This window comes from Thalia democratica, chromosome 5 (assembly GCF_965202585.1).
Source record: "Thalia democratica chromosome 5, ktThaDemo2.hap1.1, whole genome shotgun sequence".
In the NCBI taxonomy this organism is placed as follows: domain Eukaryota; kingdom Metazoa; phylum Chordata; class Thaliacea; order Salpida; family Salpidae; genus Thalia; species Thalia democratica.
The window spans coordinates 25,211,440-25,218,015 of record NC_139169.1 but is presented as its reverse complement, the minus strand read 5'-3'; positions in this window follow the sequence as shown (position 1 = coordinate 25,218,015).

The window sequence follows — 6,576 nt, the reverse complement described above, 5'->3', positions numbered from 1 at the left end:
TACTTTTTAAGTTTATCAACTTGTAACCATAAACTACCCTCAATTTCATTGTCTTTCTTAAATTCATGGTCAATTTCGTGCTCGAAGTTTTTGAAAAAATAGAATTTGTGATTTTTTTTAAAGTTTTTTTGATCTACCGTAAAGCAATAACTAGTATCTTGGTACAATTCTAATCTAACTCCTTCAGGCCAAGCGTAATTAGTTTCCTCGAAAAGTTCCCTTACCGCAGTTCTTTTTAGATTGTTATTATCGTTATAATCTATTTTTCCCATAGGGAAATTGATTCTAATTTTATTATTTTTATCTCTATAATAAACAAATAACAATTCGCCCTTACCCTTCTTGACGCGATGTAAGATTACCCCCGCGCAGTCTAACCTTTTTACATTGAATTCCCAGTTAATTAAAAAAGAATCTCCCCGCTTGTGTTTAAATTTAACCTTAAATAAGTTATTAGCTAAATGGTGTTTTGCATCGTCGTTTAATTGATCAATAAAAATTTGCTTAGCGTAACGGTCGAAACTTTTGTATTTTTCATCAACTAGACTGTATACTTGTTTTTCGATAATGTTATAAACATTCAAAAAGTCATGCCAATCATCTTTTGAAAATTTTTTATTAATAAAATCTATAAGTTTTTGTTTAAGTTCATTATCGTGTTTATTTTTGAAAGATCTAGATACGTTGTTAACCTGATCTGTTACGAAAAAGGACGTTCCACCCGCTTCTTGTTGTGGTGCTCGATCCCGCTGGAGTTCCGCATGCGTCATTTGAACACCTTGGACAACCTCCTCCTCACCAACTATATTCGTAGTTTTAATGACGTCATCCGGTATAAATTTTGTCCTAGATGGTATTAAATAAACGTTTTTTATATTTATTTTACACAGAAAAGTTTAATATGGGGTTGCCAAAAACAAATTAGTTAAAACTAGGATTGTTTATTGGATTGATTTATTGGACTCCAATTAAATTTGAAATTGTACATATTTAGAGAAATCAAAAACTGTACATTGTTTGATTAAAAAGTATAAAGTTACAACTTAACAATAAATAGCAAAGCCTAGACTTCAATAGGTTCCTTAAGAAAGCCTCAAGCTAAAAACTCAAAAATATCAATCTATTAAAATTGATGAGTTTTTAAAATATTTTCTTTGAAGCTTTCTTAAAAATGGTTAATCTTTATGTTGAAAATTAAAAACTTCAATTGTAAATTAATTAAAATATATGACTATTGCTAGCAAAACAAAAAAAAATCTGATGGATACTTCTCGTTATAAAGCTTTTTAAATCTACAGAGTATTTTAAAAACTATTGTAAAATATGGCATACGTTATTCTAAACAACTAACCTTCTTTGCATGATCAAAGTGATATTATATCTCCAAATAACTTAGTACTTTAATAATACAGAGCTGTTTTGATATAAAAACTATAACTACAGCATCAATAATATAGGTAGAAAAACTACCTTCTACAAAAAAATTAATCTAATAGAGTTTTAATTTTTTTTATTCAAACTTATTTTTAATATGAAATTACATTCAGTTTAATAATTTCAGTTGAAAAAACATTTAACAACACAAGTTTAAATTAATGATCAAAAATATGAAACTAATATACAATGTTATAAGATAATAAAATCTAAATGTGAACTAAAAACTAAATAAATAGAAAATAAATATGCAGTGTCTAATTAATAATAATTTTAGAAATAATTTCAATGAAATATTTATAGGTTATTGTTTAGAAAAATAAAAAAGTACTTTATAAATACAATTATACTTAAACATGAATTTAACTTTTGAAAGATTTTAGTGTTCAACCTAATCAATAATTTAGTTACATAAAATTGTCATATAATGTATTGTTTATAAAATAAAAGTGTTTAATAACTACTTTAATTTACTTATTACAAAACTACAGACTGTATATCAGTGTTGTTATAGTGATTCCAACATGACTTCTTTCCAACATGACTTCACTTAAAAAGTTTATAATACTGAACTTTACTTGTATAATCTTCTTTTTTAAAGACGTTTTACTATTTGCTTTTAACCATTGCAGTTATGTAAGTTTGTTAAAATTTTATTTTGAACTTATATTATTTTTAACTATAACATCAAATGCGGATTTAAAAACCTGTTCTAAATCTACAAAATAGTCTATAAGATTTAAAGTGATTTTGGCCTAAAAATTTTATTAAAATATTTTTTTTTTTTCTATTAGTAAAACATGAAATTTTTTTTAAACTTAAAAACCACCATGATTTAAAAAAAAATGGTTGTACCTTTTTATTTAAATATTTCAGGAACGTGAAATATTGAAACAGTGAAAATACTTAAATTTTTTTTCAATCAAAACTTAAATCACACCTAGAAAATCTACTTTTCATTACTTAGTTTAAGGTTATAAAATTTTAAACCTTAAGTTTAAGCTTTAACATAACTTTATTTGAATATAAACTAAATACAGAGCATTTATAGTTATTTAGTTAATAAATGATTGTTTTAATTTTTATTTGCACAAACTTTTCGATGGTTTCTTAAAAAGGGTACTGAACACTGGCTTAAGTAAAAAAATTTTGAATTTTTTTGAAGTTTAAGAAAGTTTAAGACTTTTAAAAGCATTTGAAATGCCGTAGACAGTTTATTCACCGTAAAGCATTGTCAAAAAAGTAAATAAATTACAACTATTGTTTAATAAATTTTATATTTATTTTTTTATTAATGCTTGTTATTTTTAGTCGCAGTCGTTTAGATAACACAAACTTAATAAACACCAATTCTTTTTGTTATATACCAAAAACAAAAGTGTTTAAAATACTTTTGTCTTCTCCTTTATACTCAGTTAAACAATTAACTTACAATGTAAAAAGTTTTTCTTATAGAACTGCCTGCTATCTTTGTTTATTTAAAATTTATTTTAGAAATTCAAACGATTTTTCTCTCACTAAATATATAACTTTCTAACTTTTCTGCATCAGTTTATATGAGGAGAAATACATTTCCAAAACATCTCCAAAATTTTCTGTCCTCTGAAGACCGGTTTTTTGCTGGTTGTTTTTATCGGCAAAAATTACACAATTTTCCAGTGAGTTTTTTTTTTATGTTTTAATTAGTCTTAAAACAATAAATAAAATTTAATAAATTTATTTATCTAAATAGAGTTTACTAAATGTATTTTATAACTAATTAGCTAATCAAAGTAAATTATAAAAAAAATCATTACAGTTTGCACACAAAATTACTTCAAAATAAACTGGTGCACGATAGTGTACACAATTTTTTTTCGCGTGCACGAAACGTTTAGGGTACATGAACCTCATTTAGGGGTGAACGAAATTTTCAGATTACACAAAAAAATATTTTAGTCTTCGCATTATTAGTTTTAGCGACATAGTTCAGTTAAGTATTAAAGTTAAATCTAGCCCTGGTGTTTGATTGGCTTTTATTTTTTGGCCATTTTACTCTCATGATCTATTTTGTAATTAAACAACACACATAAATTATTGTATAATTATAATTGTAACTATTATTACAATGCAATTAAAAAAATAAAACATACGTAACAACTTATAAAACAATTTAAGAAAACAACACAACTGTTGCGTTGAACTTTAATAAATTCCAATAAATAAGGACTTATTTGTCTTTAAAAAAACGTGGTAAATTATAGACTTCTTTTAAAATGAAGTAGAAAGAAGTATAAAGTTCTTTAAAGCCTTATTTTAGAAAACAACATATAAACTATAAAAATACGAAATAAGCTAAAATATGCAAATTAAAATAAACTTTAAGCAATTAACCGATAAACTATTTTTTTCTAAAAATAACGTAAGTTTAAATTGTTGTTAACTTTGATTAAACATCTTAGGATTTTTCTTCAAATTTTAAATTGTTGTTTACATTAATTAAACGTGTTAGTTTTTTCTTTAAGTTAAAAACTTTGTTTACATTGATTAAACGTATTAGTTTTTCTCGTTAAATTTTAAATTGTTTATTACATTGATTAAGCGTTTTAGTTTTTTCTTTTAATTTTAAATAATAGTTTTATAGTTTACCAATAATGACTTAGGCCCTGGTCATAATAAACACTGATAGTAAAAAAAATTATGGTAAACCACTAAGGTTGGTAAACAGCCAAATTGTAGAAACTTAAATTATACATATCATAGTTGTATAGTTTCTCCTTTGACAAACAACATGATCTAATAAATGTTGTTATTATATCACACTCTATAATTTTAAAGTAAAAGTTTCCAAGTCAGCATTAGTTTGGAGAAGATGGACACTTCTACTACTAACCAAAGTTTGTAAAAGTTGTATATTTTGTTATTTTTAGATTTAAAGTAATATTTAAAGACACTCATTTCTAACTATGATTGGGAACAATTCTATATATAGGTATTTGAAGTGTACAGGGTTGAATAAACAACACTGTTTAAACAACCCCAAGAACATATCTAAATCAGTAAAAGATAAATAAATCCTTGTACTGGTGAATTAACCTTCAACCTAATACTAAATAGCCTGATTAAACAACCAATATTTGACCCTAGTTTCCAAACTAAATTGTTGGTCTACATGACTATTTTATTTAAATTGGTAGCAAAACATAATGTAAAGTTTAGCTAAATGTAATTGAATTATAATTTATGCTATTCATCAAGTTGTACTATATTGTATTGCAGATGTTTGCCCACCTAAAAAGTGTGAAGTGGTTCAATCCTAGCAGCTATAATAAAGGTAAATTTTGTTTTTATTGCAATTTAATATATCAAAAGCTCCTATACAACACATATGTTCCTTAATATAATCTTGTTTTTAGTTTGGTTGTGCTGTTCTAAATATCATGACAATATAAATAATTCCTACAAAGTTTTAAAGAAAAATTAAGTATTATTTACTATCATATAACTAAACTATTTGTGTGCAAAGTTTGATTGGGTATAATAAATAACTTTTTGACTTAAAAGTCAGATGGTAAATAAAAATTTATTTTGAAATAGAGTTCCATTGCGGCAAATTTTAAAGTGCAAAAATAGAATTGAAAAAAGTGACAAGCCTAATGAAATGCAGTAAATTTAATATAGTTTGCTAGTTCATATCAGTTTTATAATAGAAAAGTACATCATATGTTTTTCTGTAAATATCCTTCCAAATATTTGTCACCATATTTAAACAATCATCCATTAATAATGGTTGGAATGTACTTTGTTTTTTATTTTTTCTCATCATATTATATTTTAATTGTTTCCTTTTGAGACTAGCTCTGACTTGGTAAGTATTCTACTAATTATTGCATGAGTTGGCTTTTTTTTAGTTCTCAGAGCTAGTTTTTATTTGTTAAAAGTTCTAATAAAAAGTCTTTTAAAGAGTGAAAAAACTTTTTGTTTTAATAAGATAGTGTAAAATAATAAAGTCCCCATTATTATTGGTTTATGTAAACTATATTATGTATTTAAATTTTCAAGTATATGACATCCAAAAACTAAAGTTTTTTTTTCACAAGTATAATATAATTTGTATAAATAATCATTATGTTTTGGAAATTTAAATTATGTGGTGCATTGGAAATATTTTAAGAAATATCCAGACTGGTATTAATACCATGTTAATACATTTGGTATTTTTTTGTGTACTTCAGTATAACAAGTCTTTATTTTTCTTGAGTAATTAAATATTACTACTTGACTAACATAATTTTTTCACTATTTATTGTTTTTAATTTAACATAAGGCTAATTGATAAGTTTTAAGTCACTCAGATTAGATTGGCTTCAATGCTTCAAAAGCCTGTCATAGATAAGCCGTAGTATTAAAAAAAAACAAAATTGTTTGTCTCTTTTATTGCTTTAACACCTTTTATGTTTATATAAGTAATTTACAAATTAAAGTTTTAAGGTTACAAGTGTTGATTATAACTTGTTATTTTTTCTACATTTTATATGTGTTGACAGGTTTTTACAACTTTAGAATGTGCAAGGGTCTTGAGGAAATTTTGAGCAATGATGCACATGAATCATCTGTAAGCACACAACAACTGGACCTCAACCCAGGAAGGTCTCTAACTGCTCACTTAGGGCAGTAACAAGGTAAATATGTTATAGTTCTTGCTTTTGTACTAATAGCTACAATAAATCATAAAAAGTTAAATTTAGAGAAAGTAAAGGTGACAATGTTATCTAAATTGAATTAAACTCATTCAGTGATGTTTATAAGTGATGTAGTTTATAATTAATGTTCATTTTTGACCTAATAACTGGAATAGAATCTAGTATTGCTTTTAACTCAACAGAATGTTCAAATAATTGCAAGTAAAAATTATCATTATTGTTAATATTAAGTATATTTATCATTATCATTTTTCATTTAACATAAAAATTAGTGTGGTCATTACAAGTAAAAAGTAAAATTTAACAAAAAAACTTTAAACTTGTTTTAAAGACTAATGAACATAAGCTAAGAATGTTTTTTAGGATGCGAACTAATTTATTAAATAATTAATTAAATATTTAAAATATTGTTACAACAAAGTTAGATTTGCTCACTTTGTTAGTACATCACTTTGAGTAT